The sequence below is a fragment of the Podarcis gaigeae genome (assembly GCF_964106915.1).
Source record: "Podarcis gaigeae genome assembly, chromosome: 5".
Classification (NCBI taxonomy): domain Eukaryota; kingdom Metazoa; phylum Chordata; class Lepidosauria; order Squamata; family Lacertidae; genus Podarcis; species Podarcis gaigeae.
Genome location: NC_139681.1, coordinates 29,132,286 through 29,148,989, shown reverse-complemented (window position 1 = coordinate 29,148,989; position 16,704 = coordinate 29,132,286). Strand labels below are relative to the sequence as shown.

Sequence of the window (16,704 nt, the reverse complement as noted above, 5' to 3'; positions counted from 1 at the left end):
TATTTAACTGTTCATTTTAAAAGGATATACATCTTAAATAGGAAAATACAAAGCTACACATAATGGATGGTATACAAATACACTCTCTCTCTCTCTCTCTCTCTCTCTCTCTCTATATATATATATATATGGTACCCCTGCCCGTATGGGCCAGTCGTGTCCAACTCTAGGGTTGTGTGCTCATCTCACTTAAGAGGCCAGGAGCCAGCGCTGTCCGCAGACACTTCCGGGTCACGTGGCCAGCGTGATGAAGCTGCTCTGGCAAGCCAGCACCAGCGCAGCACACGGAAACGCCGTTTACCTTCCCTCTGGTAAGCGGCCCCTATTTATCTACTTGCACTTAGGGGTGCTTTCGAACTGCTAGGTGGGCAGGAGCTGGGACCAAAAGACGGGAGCTCACCCTGCCACGGGGATTCGAACTGCTGATCATGCGATCGGCAAGCCTAAGGCGCTGAGGTTTTACCCACAGTACCACCCGCGTCCCCTATATATATATTCAGTATTTGTATACCATCCATTTTATATATATAGGGAAAGTACTAGTTAAAAGTACTTTCTTCTCTGGTCACTGCTGTGAATACATGACCTCACTGCCTTTATGTATAGAGAGAAGGCACAGAACCAGATGTGACTGGATGAAGTTTTTGTTCAGAGCCATGTTACAGTTTTCAAACTTTTCAATTGTCTGATGGACATTTTAATAATCTCTTGGATTCGATCTGCCATTCCAACCATGTCTACCCACTCACGTACAGCATACACTCAATGCTATATAGAGCATAAAATGGGGACACAACATCATTAGATTATTCCAGGATACCACAATCACTACAAGAACTTGCTCCTGCTTTGTAGATTTGACAGGAGAAATAATTTGGACATTTTTAATATCACATTGAATGATGCTAACGTGCAGGAAATTAAACCAAAAACCCCGAGAGGTTGAGAATATGTAAAATACACCAGATAGAACCTGTCAGACATCTATTAATTAAGGATGCATTTTACAGCATAATATCTAACAGCTCAACAAAATGTTTGATTGCCCTATAAAAGTTCGCATTATAAGGGAGTGTTCAGATTATAGCACTGGTAATGCTGTGGTTATAATGGGAAGAATATTGCTCATGAAATGGCCAGAAGGAATTTGAGAGAGCAAGGAACAGCAAATTATGCCCAGACTTGCAAAGGAAATGCAGAAAACATATCGGCCCTACTATCATACAATGGGGTTGTAGACAGTTAGGGCTGTAGACAGTTAGGGCAGTGCAATTTTTCTGGAAAAGGAGGTGCCAGAACTCACCACGAACACCTCCCTTGTTCTCTTACAGTGGCAATGGCGCTCAGCTGAGAGGTGCCAGAACTGAGTTCCGGTGAGTTCCGGCTAAAAAAGAGCCCTGGGTTAAGGAGCTGTGCATTCAATGCCAACCCCAGTCATAAAGCCCACTGGGTGACTTAGACCATGCAGTTTTCCAGGTCCCAACCATGAAGTGCATAAAGGTACCTTCAAATCCACACACAGGTGTAGAAAGTGGGGATTAGGTCAGTATCAGATCCTGCAAAGGACAGATTCCTCTAGCAGTTCTAATGTAGAATCAACCAGTAGTTGAGCCGGCAAAGCTAAAGTATAAATGCTAAAATGCACGTAAAAATGCATTTATCATTTTTAGGATAAAAAAAAAATCTGTTTAACAATTCAGAATGGCCACTGGCTGTGGATAGGTAAACCCATCCCTCTGTGAACAATTTGTATCTTCCCATGGCAAATATATTTCTTCTCGAATTGTTAAAAAAGGCAGCTACTTATTATCTTATTTGCTATTTCAAAATAATCAGAAAACAGTGAAGGATTTGCGTTTCTCTCTTTTGATTTTACTCTCTGGTTTTGGAGAGATATGGTATCTGTGTTGGTTACCTAGCCTTCATAATAATTAAGCTCAGAAGTATTTTCCATGTGTTTGGAGTATTTCTTCTAGCGTCTGTTTCTTCTAGCATCTATTAATAGCAGGTTGCTTCAGAGATTAAAGCTGATATTTCACAGACTGCCAAAAATCTAGCTATTGTGATCTCTCCTCACAGCTTTGGGGGAACCTTATCAATTAAAAAATAGTTTATTCTTTATCCTCTCTCTTGTTCTGCATCTAATTAGTTGATATTGCTAACTACCTCCAGTTTTTAACAGAGCTGAGGGCATTCTGTGTTGCTTCTTAATGCATATCCATTGCTGTTTAATGACCTAATTACTGTATTGCCAGCAGTTATTTCACTTAGGTTGGGCATATTGATTTCCTTCACAGGAGTGAGTATCTGCTGAAAAGTGTGATTTTCTCAACTCACAGCGAGTGTACAGTAGTGTTGTTTGCACCATCAGGACTGCAGCAGTAGAACAGGAAAGAGGACAATCTCTTATTTCACCAGCAAAGAGAATGATTGAAAGTGTGAATGCATATGAAATGATCATATAAACCTAACATAATAAGGAGTATTTAATGTGGGACCAAATACACTGGCCCAGATTTTCACTTGTTTGAGGAGTGGGGGAAGAATCTTTGAAAAAAACAGTTTGTTTTCAAGCAGCGAGTAAAATCAATTGGTGATGACTGGATTTGCCATTAGCACAAGGCAACAGAGGGTTCCCTCCTCCCCTGCAGTATCTTCCTTTTATTTTTAAAAAAACAAGATTTGCCAATATTTGAAAGTGCTCACTGCAGTGAGCAGCCTAGCAACTTCCTCATTTGCCACAGAATGTCCCAATGTGAATGTTGGCAAAGCCTTTTGTTATAAAAGAAAGACAGAATGTGCCTTGCTGGCTTTTCCCCACACCTAGGATGGGTGGGCGGGACCCTGACTGACTCCAGCTACAAAACTTGAGGCTGCTGAGGAGGCCAGAGACCAGCTTGGCTGTGAGTCCTGGAAGACCTGCCCCCTGAGGCTGCTGAAAAAGTCACTTACAACACTTAAGAATTCATTCACATGTGCATGTTCATCACTTGATAACCGTAGGATCAGGTAATGAGTTCCGCTTGTGAAGGGGCTATCAGATATCAACCACAGAAATCTGACATGTCAGTGGAGAACATTCTCACATTTAATGTAAGGTTTCAAGTTATGCTTTCCTGGCCAACAACTGCATTCCTGTGGTGAAGTGGGCAGGCATTCCTTCCGCCACACACGCAATATAACATTTGATGTGGCCACTCAAATGTAAAGGCCTGAACACACAGAGCACCAGTTTATATGGTTATTCCTCATCCCCCCCCCCCACTTCTACCAGAAGTAGGCATGGGGGAGAAATTCAGTTCAGTTTATATTTAAAGGCTAATCTACCCAGTTTGCACTTCCTCAAACATAATGTGAACTGTAATGCAGCCGTCCTTCAAAATTCACACTTCCCCAAATTTTGCAATGCAATTCTCTAGCCAAGTACACAAAAGCATACACTAAGTGTGCAGAAAAATCTATATACAGTGAAAATAATAACTAAATTACATTATATTACGGGAAATTATTTGTAAAAACATGTACATTGGGTAAAATTACATACAAAACTGTGTATATCAGGAGAAATTTTCATTCCCTGTTTAGGGAAGTTTTTAATGTTTGATGTTTTATCGCATTTTTTAATATTCTGTTGGAAACCCAGCCAGATGGGCATGGTATAAATAATGTTGTTGTTGTTGTTGTTGTTGTTGTTGTTGTTGTTGTTGTTGTTGTTTTAAAAAGTTGCAAGCGAATGTGGAAATGTGGATAATTGAACTTGAGACTGGAGAAAAAGAGAAACAAAAGCTGACAGATTTGCCCATTCCTTATCAGGAATGCACTGATCTTCTCCAGTTTTCCCTTCTGATTAAAGCCCTAAATGCTCCCTTAGTTGACAACTGCAACCGAGCTTTGGGGTGGTGATCATCTCTTGGTCTTCCTCTGTGGAAACAGAAGAACTGCAACTGTTTCACCATCTGTGAGTCGGATTGGAGTTTAGCAAGCAATTCTATACTGATGGTTGCTCACAGGCAAGTTTTGCAGGGATGAAAGGGAGGCTGGCAACTGAGCTCTATTGACCGTTCAATACTGCTTTAATTCCACATTTCAATTTCTCAATAAACTGACAGGTCTAGTGCAGAGTGTGCATGCTGGGGCAATGACAGAATTGACATGAATTGAACTTATTTGTATTCTGCTGGCTGTTAGCTAGCTCTAGCAAAAAGATGTAGAAAATCAAATGTTTATTGTAGAAAACATCCTCAGACAGAGCAGAGGCCTTACCCACCAATTTTTCCAACGTTCCACTTGGTTTCTCATAAAGGGGCAGCAAAGTATGATCAATCAATAAAGGTGAGGGTTCAGACTCCACAAAAGCTCAAACCCATGGCAATAGGTAACAGAAGCTTTCGGTCCTGTTAACAATTTGGTATGCCATTCCATAGATACCTTTGGCATCAGTCTTGCATTCTTATCCCAGAATATACACTGAGTAACCACTATGCGAATCTATAGCCATATGGCCAAAATAGGGCCATAGAGTGGGTGAAATCAAGCACATGCATCTCAAACATTTCTAGAAGGCTTTACAAAGAGGTTAGCAACTATTAGGTGTGTATATGGGGGGGGGGGGGAATACAGCCCCAGCATTAGAAGCAAAACTGTTTTAATTTTGCTTACACAAAAGTAGCAAACAAAAAGGAGTGCAAAACTATTTAAGGTGAATTCTTTTTCTATAATGAATCTTGATCTCTGTTGCTGCATGAGATATTAAATAGAAGGTTATGGCATTTTTGTGAGTGGACTAAATCAATAAGGTTTTCAAAAGCATGAGAGGGGAAATATATTTGATGCACATAAAGAGCTGTGAGCAGCCAAACTACAATAAAAGCCACATTTTCTATCTGCCTCAATTGAGGGGAGGGGGGGAAATTAAGAGAGAATGTTGTGTCTTGCCAGGGAAGTTCAGAATTTTGCTACATTATTATTTCTATATACATTTGTTCACGTTTGTGTGAACTTATTTAAGCTGTGTTAAAATAATTTGAAGATCAAGTTTTACAGGGTCATGCTGTGTCAGACCAGGAAGACTCAAATTTATTTTTTTTACAGGTGTGTGTTAGAAATACAGAAGATTTTCATAATAACAATAAAATAAAATGTTCCTTTCCGTATACCATACACAATAAACATACTTCATTTTTCTACAAAGCAGTTGTAAGGGTTGTCGTCCCTCTCTTGCCCTAACCAAATTTGATAGTTTTATCATATTTGATATAATTTTAAGTTGGATTATGTTTTTATATTATTTTATTCAGGTCTATGCAAATTGAATTTTACTTATTTTAACATTTCTTAATTTTATTTAGCTATGTAGTTCCCTTTTGTTATTCTTTTTTAAAGTAATAGTTTAAAGATTACAGAAAAAAGAAAAAAAGTTAAACAAAGCAAAACAATACATTACAATACATAAAAAACAAAAAACACTACTTATCTTAACAAAACAGAAACAGAAACAGAAACAATTAAAAACACATCCAATATTTCCATATCTTGTCTTTCATTTACTTGTTTCATCGACCTCCTCACACCTCCCTTTTTGTATTCTAGTTAAGTTAGCTATTTCAGCAAATCCTTTCCATCTTTCTCAGTTTTTGTCCTATAATTTATCTTAACACAATCTAACCTTACTTTTTCCCCTTTGGCCCATTAACAATCTATTTTTACTTAATTCTTTATAACATTTCTGCTAAAGCCATATAACTTCATTCCAGCATTCTTCTAATGTAACATTCTTCTATGTATATATAGAAGAATATATTCTTCTAATGTAACATTCTTCTATGTATATAGAAATGTATATAGATATTTTACAGTGTTTCTGTAAATAGTCTTTAAATTTTTTCCAATCTTCTTCCACCGACTCTTCTCCCTGGTCTCGGATTCTGCCAGTCATTTCCGCCAGTTCCATATAGTCCATCAACTTCATCTGCCATTCTTCCCAGGTGGGTAAATCTTGTGTCTTCCAATGCTTTGCGATGAGTATTCTTGCTGCTGTTGTGGCGTACATAAAGAAAGTTCTATCCTTCTTTGGCACCAATTGGCCGACCATGCCCAGGAGAAAGGCCTCTGGTTTCTTCAGGAAGGTATATTTAAATACCTTTTTCATTTCATTATAAATCATCTCCCAGAAAGTCTTAATCCTTGGGCATGTCCACCAAAGGTGAAATAATGTACCTTCAGTTTCATTACATTTCCAACATTTATTATCAGGCAAATGGTAAATTTTTGCGAGCTTGACTGGTGTCATGTACCACCTGTAGATCATTTTCATTATATTCTCTCTTAAGGCATTACATGCCGTAAACTTCATACCTGTGGTGCATAACTGTTCCCAGTCAGCCATCATAATGTTGTGTCCAACATCTTGTGCCCATTTAATCATAGCAGATTTCACTGTTTCATCCTGAGTGTTCCATTTCAACAGCAAGTTATACATTCTTGACAAATTCTTAACTTTGGGATCTAACAATTCTGTTTCCAATTTTGATTTTTCCACCTGGAAGGCAAGTTTTTTGTCCAAATTATTGTTATTCTTGCTTATAATAGATGATAGTCTGATGACTAGATACAAATAAACCAAACTTATCTGAGGTAATGATTTTTAGATTTCTAAATTACACTTTTTGCATGTGTATAAAAACACTGTGCAATGAATTTTGGCAGTGTGCATTATTCACAAATGTGTGTTTGGAATCCCGTTCAGAAAGGAGCACTGTGGGAGTGTTTGAAACAGAGACTCTGCTGGTACGGAGAACCACCTTAGGAAGCACAAAACACAGGCCTGACCAGGAAGTATCTATATCCAGGCAAGAGAGGAGGAATTAAACAGCACGAGAGCATGGGATGGTTGAAGAACCTTGGAGAGCAAAGCTGCTTCATTCTTCTTGCTCACCATGATGGCCATTTGCACATGTAGCCAGACACTCACAGTTCAAATCTAGTATACTCTGGCAGATGCTTTTGTACAGCTCCTGTATGTCCCAGCAAACTGTGACTTATGGCACCAGGAAACTGGAAGCTGCTTTAGACTGAATGAGGACATTAGCCCACCTGGCTCAGGGTGTTTACAGTGACTGGCAGCCGCTTTCCAGGATTTCAGAGAGAAATATTTCCCAACCCTATCTGAAGATGCCTTGGACTGAATCTGGGATCTTTTCCATGCAAAGCATATTCACTGAGATATGACCCTTCCAATACAAAGCTCTCCCAATACATTATTCTTCCTGTTTTGATTGGTTGGTGGCTGACACAGGAAATTTCCCAGTTCAGCCAGATTCTCAGCATGAAATAAATTTGTATCATCCAGAGCAAGATACTGCAAATGGTCCATATTTTGGTTCTCTTTCCCAAACTACTGCTACTTGTGGAGAGTGCTGGATCCGGCGTCCTGTTTGCTGGTTTTCTTAATATTTTGTCTGATGATTCAGACAGTGAATATAGATTTTTCTTCCCCCATGGAGAATGTTGCTGGCTGGTAGATAATAAATGGAGAAGATAGTTCACTGGATTTCTCCCTAATGGCTTCCACTGAGCCAATATGTATCATCTGTTATAATGAGTCCCCGTCACAAGAACAGTGACTAAAGTTTAAAATAACAACATAAAAGATTTCTTCCCACATCATGTTTTGTTTTTCTCCTGGTCTTCTTGTTACTTTTTCCAAGTGTAGCATTTGCATAGCAAGCAACCGCACGGCTGTTTTTTACAAGATGGTAATTAATTTCAAATTATCTTGTTCCACTCAGAAGTGAATTCCTTTTAATAAAATAATGATTTCAAAGTAGCTCTTTTTAAGTTTCATTTTTCTAAGGAGATGCAAAGACAGGCTGACTTGGGGCCAAATCATTTTGAACCTATTAAATAGAGCCCTTATCAGAAGTGATTATAGAGGAAGATATTTTGGTGGTGGCAGCGGCCGGGGGGGGGGGGCAGGGGGAGTAGGGCATACGTGTGCCCAGGGTTCAATGTTTTATGGGCAACACTAAAAATACTAATCTGTACAAGATGAACAGCAGCATCAACTGACATTTAGTCAGACAACATATGAGCCAGTTTTTTGGGTATAAGCATAAAACTCTTTCCCCATATAACCTTGGGCAACTCACCATTTGTTTGACTAACAAACCACAACACTTTGTTTAATGTAAAATGGGAGAAAATGGTCCTGGGATAATCTATCCTGCATGTTAGGTCTGAAAAGAAATCTAAGACATTGTTTAGTTTATATGTCAATCTACACAGCTGGGCATTATTATAGAAGTTTTATTATAGAAAGAGAAGTTGTAAGGTGGCTATTTCTTACATATACATTTTGATCATACTTTCAAGTGATGGAGGCTCAAAAAATCCCTATTATGGGTAAGTTTCCTCTTTTGAAATCAAATGTGGCTGTGTTCAATTTCCTTGCCAATTCACTTGTGTATATGTTGAATTTGACAATTTTGTGGTCAGTTCAACCACACATGTCTCCCATCAGGTCCTGGGTTTGGCACTACTTACAATTAAGTGCAGGGTAGCCACCACTTTGGTCGACTCCATTGTCAACTGTTCTGAATAGGGCTAATGCTGCAATGGTATAATGTGGGATTTATGTCAAGAAAGAACTGGCAATGGCTTCAAACATGAAAGGTCTCTGTGGGAAAGAGAGGTGACAGAAAGAAGCCTCTCATGCTTCCCTTCCCCTTTTATTGTTTATTAGGTTTAAACTTATGGTCATAAGAAGCTGCTTTATGTTGGGTCAGACCACTGCTGGCTGGCACTCCAGCAATGGCTCTCTAAGGTATCAGCCTGAAGTCCCTGGTTAGCACTGGTAGCTTATATCCCTTTACCTGGATATTCCAATGAGCACACACAAAGAAGCACACACAAAAATACAGGAAATATGAAGCACTCAGGTTGGAAGTATGACAAACAAGACCAGTGAAGTTCTCATTTCCATAGCTCCTAAAATATTTAGCTTTTATGCTGGGACAAGATGAAAGCAGGAAAGGGATTCAAAAAACAAAACAGTACATAGAAAGGGAAAAACTGGTTAGAAAACAACAAAGAAAAACAAGGCAAGCTCCCTCAGTGAATTTTGCCTGCGATTCATCAGTATTCTATGGTTTGAGTGGAGGAAAACAGGAAGAAATGTTGCTCTGAATCCAAATTACACTGAATAGAATACCACTCTATCCAATTGTAGGGAAACAGAACTGAAGAACATTTTCATCTCTACTAGCCTGATAAAAGCACCGATTCAGAAGTAAGGATTCAAATGGAAGGTTATGAATAAAGTAATGCACAAGGACAGTGTTTCCTATATTTTGGGTTCCTGAGTCAAAACTGATAGTAGGGGTCTCAAAGTGCAGCATCCACCTGGTGCCTTATTTCCAGGGCCACCAGCACTATTCCTGCTCTGCAGGAAGGATGCAATCGTAGACGGTACAAACCTACCCACGGAACTGCCAGCTGAGTCCACAGGACAATCCTCACTTACCCAGACTTATAAAGCTCTGGCCTCAGAGCTTGCTCCTCAATCAGAACAACCCATCACTAGCAATGGAAGAATATCTCAATTTCATTTTCTTCCCATTTATTTATTTGTTTAAATGTATATACCACCCTTCACCTGAAGATCACAAGGCAGTTTACAGAATTTCTCATTTTTCCACTCTGAGGTTCAGTTATCCACATTTCCACATCAGTCTGCAGTTTGAAAGCAGGGGAGGGAGTCCTCAAGAGAGCTTGTCAGCATTCCCCTGCTAATTTCTCCTATTAAACAAATTTGTGTGCAAACGATTTTGCAAAGCAATTTGTGCTGATGCATTTTTGTATCTTATTTTCACTAATATGCATTTATATGCACAGTTTACCATACTATATGCATTTTTGAATGCATTACTTGGCATGACAAAATGCAGCAAAGGGCCAATTTTGAAGAGTAGCTGGGCTTCAGTTTGCATATTGTTTTGAAAAGTGAATTGAAATGAATGTGATGTGAATTGAATTTGAGCTGACTGGAATGCCTCCTCCATCCCTGAGAGTAGCAATACAAAGCCATCTTGCTTTGCTTTGCCTGCACTTCACTAGACTGCAGAACTTACCCCTTGGCCATGACTATGCTTCTGTTTTTGCCGTCTGGCTAACAGCTCAAGCATCCTGGAGTGCAATTACTACTGTACTTGGTCCATGTAGGGATGGGGCTATACTGTCTGGCAATGAAAATGCTTCTGGCATTCCTTTATGCCTTTCACTCTGTTATGCAGGCTGCATCAAAGAATCTTAGTGCATCCTGATTCCTTTCTTCCTACTTTGGGCTGATGTCACCAACCATATGGTGTCATAGAGAGACCAATGTTGCCCAGGGCCTACCCACTCCAAGTGAATAGAGTGGTAGAGTCATTCATCTTCTCTGCTTTGTTTTCCAAGGCATTCTTCAAAACCTCTTGAAGCACAGAGTTTGGGAATCATTGCACTGGGCCTAGAACCAAGGCACTAATGTTAAGCAATTTATTTTGAAGTGGATTCCACTTGTGAAAAAATGGTTTAAGATAAGAGCCACCAACCCATTTTGGACAGGGGGCACTTTTGCAATTTTGAGGAAGTGTGATGAGCACCAGTCACAAAACCGCTGCCAGTGCAAACAGGAACTGAATAGGAAGAGCAAAAGACTCTCATGTATTGTGGATACTTGAGGAAATGTTTTCTGAGACCTTTTGTGGGCACCTTAAGAGGTACTCGTGTGGTAACTGCCACCTGCAGGTGGAGCACTGGCAACCCTGATTTAGGGATTACAAAATTGTAGCATCATTTTAATTTTAAGTGTTTATTATTTGTGTCCACACTATTAATTTGAGATGATGATGATGATGGATGACAAAAATATCCAGTGCTGAACAGGTTAAAAATAAAGAGTGGCATTAGGAAAGTTGCTTAGGAACACACATTCTCAAGCTACAACCCTGTAGAAACTTACTTTGGAGTAAGCACCATTAAAATCAGTGGGGTTTATTTCTGAGTAAACATGCACAAGATTGCACTATGCCATGGATACAACTCCCATCAGCTCCAGGTACCTGACCAATGGTCAAAGATGATGGGAGTGTTATTAAACAACCTCTGGAAGGCATCAAGTTGGCTAGCTCTACACTACATGATCTGGTGGTAATTCCCCATTATTTTTGTTTGTGAAGGCCTTCCAGTTTTCTGTTGAAGTCTTTGCAACAAACGGTACTTAAAAATGGAGGGGTAGGGGGAATGATGCTGAAAGCAAAATTATTATATTGGAGCTTTTCTTCCAGATAGCAATATAAATAAATGGAATCTTATTTGTCAGGGGGCTTATGGAGTTCCAGGAATCATTGCTACTACTATCTTCTAAAAATGCAAATATTGCCCTTTTTACAAATACAAGATTCTTTGCCCCAGACTCCTTGTAGTTTAAGTATTCAGTTGTTCAGACTATTTCAAATCTCAACTGGCATTAGCGACATGCTGGAGGGGGGGAGGGGAGATAAGGAGAGAGAGAGAGAGTGCCAAAGAATGTTTGATAACAGAGTCAGGAGACAAATGTTTTACGACGAATCATTGTTGAAAAGCACGAGTACTGCTAAACGCCATCAGCATCTACTGTCCACCAGAGGCTTGGTCTGAATACTAAATTATCAACTTCATTCTCTATTCCTTGTTGATGACAGGGTGGCTTTGCAAGATTAAAAAACAAAACCATTGCCACTTCATTAGTACCCCAGGAATTGTCCAGCGACTTAAATTATTAATCCTGTGAAAACATTGTGAAATCTATGTAGAGGCAGTAACTCTGATCTGCACATTTCATGTGATACCTGATAAGCCATGCTATTTGATACCTAATGATTGATATTTGGCAGTCTATGCCTTCCACAGTGCGATCCTCTCCAGATGTTGGTGGTCTTCAACTCCAGCCATTCCTGATCACTGGCCAAGCTGAAAGGGGCTGATGGGAGCTTGAATTCAAGAATGTGTAGAGGGCACCATGTCGGCTATTCCTGGCCTAGGTTTTTCATTCAAGCCCCTCTCCTCTTGGACTCTCTGAAAGGCCATCAGCTATGCATCTTATCAGAGGAGATGGAATGGGAGAGAAGCCCTTTTGGCCTAACCAACATTTTGACCTTTTCATCTTGGACTTCAGCAGTGTCCAGCCACTCTGTGGTAGATGGAGGTCTATTTTTTATATACTACATTTCTTTTGTTTATTTATTGGATTTATTTCTCAGGGAAAGGAGGCTATACATATTAGTAAAATGAACATCAATATATTATTTGATATCCAGTATTTGCTAGCCTAGGCTTCACTATCAGTAACATTTGACATTTTAGACGAGACATACAATATTTATCATTCTGTTTATATTTTTTATATTCATTTACCTGAGAAGAGGATTAGAAGTTGATATTAAAATGCATATTATCTGAAAAACAGGAAGAGAATAACAACTGCAGAATGTTTGTAGGCCCAGGAGAATGGTCTTTCAACTGCCACTCTCTTGGGCTCTGCATCAATATACCAGAGCTAGTTTTTTGTACTCCAAAATTATAGCTCACTAGGGAATACAACAAATTTAGACAAGAATTGGGTGGCAGAATTAATGCAGTATATGTGACAAAAATTTGTCAACATACAAATAAATACATAAAACTAGGACACAATATCCCAGCTGATATGTTTAAAAGCTCCTGGTGGTCACTTGTCAGAGCATGGATCACACAGACTGAAGGAGGCAATGGTAAGACCTACGGACGCTGTTCTTTTGGACAATTGTGACTGCTCCCCCCCCAAAAAAAAAGCCAGTTGCAGTCATGCTAGATGCAAGTGCATAAGTACCAGTTCATATAATTGGCATCGCCACACAATTCCTATTGGACTTACCTCCACCTAGGCCAGTGTTTCTTAACATTGGTTCCCCAGATGTTGTTGGACTACAACTCCCATCATCCCTGAGCTCTGGCCTTGCTAGCTAGGGATGATGGGAGTTGTAGTTCAACAACATCTGGGGACCCAAGGTTGAGAAAGGCTGACTTAGGCTCTCATGTGTGTGACCATGTGGGCTTTTAACCATATGTCCTGAGGCACTCTCACTCAAAAGCCTTCATGAGGCGTTGAAGTAAACATACGGGCAGTGAGTGCCCCACTCCATCTCCATTTGTCACCTTGCAGCTTGTGGAAATTGAAGTTTTGAATTTCCCAAGAGTCTAAAAGGCATAGGGTGCCTGCACAACTACAGAATGCTTCTCATTTCAAACCTTTGCTTTCTGTGAGTTGGAAGGTGAAAGAAGGTGAAAAGAAATGGTGACAGTGGAAGGTGGAGATGACACCAATGACAACAATTTTTATTATTTGTACTCTGCCCATCTGACTGGGTTGCCTCAGCCACTCTGGACTTAATGTTGAAACTGGAAATCACAGACCTCACTCCAAAAACTGATGAGCAAATGTAAAGCCAGTATGACATGGAAGCATTTGAGACAAGATACTTTTCATTAAAGATGAGAAACTGCAGGAATCATGTCTCCTGTATATAACTGTCAAGTCTGATGGTTACTGGAGCATAACGCCTCTCTTTATCCTCACCGTTATGAGGACCTGTATGTGGCCTCTGACAAGTGACAGAAGCCATATGAAACTTCCCATGACTGGGATGACAAAGATTAGAAAGAGCTTAATATCATGCTACATTGGCATCAGAATTGACAGCCATATACAAGAGGCACTGAGCATTGCATTTAGTGATCTGGAGCATTAGATATACATTTATCTATATTCTCTTTAAGACAGACTAAACAAATGTGTGTGGTCAGAAACCAATTAGATAACATTTTCTTAAATTGCCGATAGCATCCATCTAACTAAGAGATCGCCCAACCTGAAGTGAAATAAAATTGCATTTTGACAGCCCCACACAGAGTAATTGAAGCTTGAGGCTATTCCTGTCCAAGAATGGCCATAGTTGGTATACCAGTCATGGCTGGTAAATAAAAAATGACAAACACTGGTATATGCAGGCATGTGAGTGTCTTTTGTGGATTTATTTGCAAGTCAGGTACAGATACACAGTAGGGCTGAGACAAATATTTGAAATTTCCCCAGATTTCCTATTTTGCTACTCAAATTTGGAATTTGAAATCTGCGGCAGAACTTGGTGTCTCAAATATCTTGTGGCATCCTGTGCAATGCCCAAATCTGCCCCCCACATGGCTCATGCATTATTTATCCCCATGGGCTATTGCAACCTCATCGAAGCTTGGATTTCTCTTTTCTATCTCTCTTGAAACCATTTCAAGGGAAGAAACAGCACACCTTTTCTCCAACACATATAATGCATAAGAGTGAATTTGCTATTTTTTACTAATCGTTTGGATTAGTGTCAGTCTACAGAAGACCCATACGAACTTTCACAGCCAAAATGATACCAGCGCTAACAGTGTGAATCATCTGCTCCACTACACAGTGCCACATGTGTTTTGTTACCAACATCATAACCCAAAGATAAAGCAATGCCTCTTTGTGCGACTGTGACCTGGCTTTGCAGCATTCATGAATGCACTGTCACATCGGCACTTTGGAGAAGTTGCAGTTGGATATAGCTGGATACAGTTGGCTCTGCTGTGCAAGGAAACGGGGAAGTATGGGGTGTACAAAGTAGAGTCACTAGCCATTATTTGTGACCTAGCCTACCACCCTCAGCACAGCCTTGTGCAAGCAAATTGAAGTTGTAAGGAGCTATCATGGAATCATGGAATTGTAATCAATGGGTTTTAGAAGGTATCAGCTATCATGGTCCGCACAAACAGCAAGAAACTGTTCCTTATGCTGCTCCCTAAAAAGAGTTTTCTCACTCTGGCATAGGGATATCCTTCTGCAAAACGAGGCTTCCACATATCCAACCTATGTGAACGAAGTTGGACAAATGGATGTGTACCTACATGCAGTACTGTGGAGCTCACTCTGGTCCTCTTGATTTGCCTTGATACATCTTTGGTGAGGATGGTTTTCAGAGCCACTAGATGCCCTCATGTCTAACTAAGCAGAGCTAGAGCTGGACTGGGGTCTCAGAGGTCAGCCCTTTCTGATTAATATTGGTGGTGTTTTTTGACGTGCCTCTTAACTAGGGGTGTCCGCAAAATTTGTGTGTTTCAAACTGTTTACAAAGGATCACATATTTTGTGCCCTCATGAAAGCAAGCGAGCACACACTGAAAAAGATTCTGTGGGCATTTGTGGGATTACAATGACCTGGATGGTATTTGTTCAAATAAATGTTTGTTTGAAAAACTTTTTTTAAAAAAAATCCTGCTGCGTTAGCTTCACTTTCCACAATCCCCTTTCTGCAGACACATGTCATAATAAAATTATGTAAAATTACATGCATAAAAATGTGATCAGTAAATGGCCCAAAGTTCATGTGACAAAACACACATCCAAGTTTTTCAAAAATGATGCAGGTGAAACACGTAGGGATGAAAGAGCATCAAAATTTGGAAAAAGAAACAACTGTGAATCAGGATAGGCTCAATGATGTGAGCCATTATCATAAATTATATCACTACTTAATGCTCCTTTCCCCCCTACCATGTCAGCAGTTTTCTCTCTCAAAAAAATTCCAGGTATGCCAATTATGGTATATATCAGTCATATACATTGGGAGTAGGTCTTCTCTTATTAAATTGTTATTTTGAGAAAACAGGGCTTGCTTATAACATGAAATTACTTTTAGTTTTTCACTGCCAGTGAAGGAACTGTCAAAATATCAATCAAATCACAGTGGGCTGAGTTGAACATATACTCAGTAATAGGTCTTAAATAGATATGAGCAAAGCTTGGAGATGGTAGCTTTCCTGAGTTTAATTTTTTTTTTTGTTTCTGTTGCCTGGAGTTAGTACTGTACCGTTGCCCTCCTCAGTATGAGTGATGTTAAGACTTCTGCAACTAACATACACTATGGAAAAGGCATCTATCGTGAGCAGTAGCATAACCTTCTTTGGCTGGATCCTGAGACACCCCCCGCCAAGAAGCCACTACCACATTCTTCTGTGAATGAACTATGGTTAAATCTTGAGTTGTCATGTTTCTTAAATATATTAGCCCAAACTGAGCAAAACTCAGGTTGGAATACTTCAAATGCCTGCACCAAAATACATCAGAAATAGGGATTATAAGTACTTTGGGGTGGTAGTCAATGCTTGTCCCACGCAGAGTAGATCCGTTGACATTAATGGACATGACTAGTTTAGGTTGATTAATTACTGTGGGTCTATTCTGAGTAGGATTTAAGTGACTAGAGTTTGGTAGCGTTACAAGCTTGGTGAATCAGGGGAATGCTGTGGACATAGTATATCTTGATTTCAGCAAGGAATTTGACAAAATCCCCCATGATGTGCTTGCAGGGAAGCTGGTAATATGTGGGTTGGATGAGATAACAGGGGGATTTGTAGTTGGTTAACTGACTGAACCAAAAGAGTGCTCACTAATGGAAAAAAGTGACAAATGGGGTACCACAAAGTTCTGTCCTTGGCCTGTTGTTGTTCAACATCTTTATAAACATCTTGGATGAAGAAATTGAGAGGATGCTCATTAAATATGCAGATCACACCAAGTTGGGAGTGGTAGATAATGCCGAAGACAGAATCAGGATTCAAGATGACC

At 39.7% G+C, this 16,704-nt stretch overlaps 1 long non-coding RNA gene across 1 annotated transcript in view; it reads right to left on the bottom strand.

Moving 5' to 3' along the window:
• The window catches only part of LOC310845410, a 722,498-nt gene that overhangs the window by 496,339 nt on the left and 209,455 nt on the right, over window positions 1-16,704 (bottom strand). Inside the window, exon 4 of the long non-coding RNA XR_014564670.1 lies at window positions 9,643-9,795. This is a non-coding gene — a long non-coding RNA (uncharacterized lncRNA). The remainder of the gene's footprint in view (window positions 1-9,642; window positions 9,796-16,704) is intronic.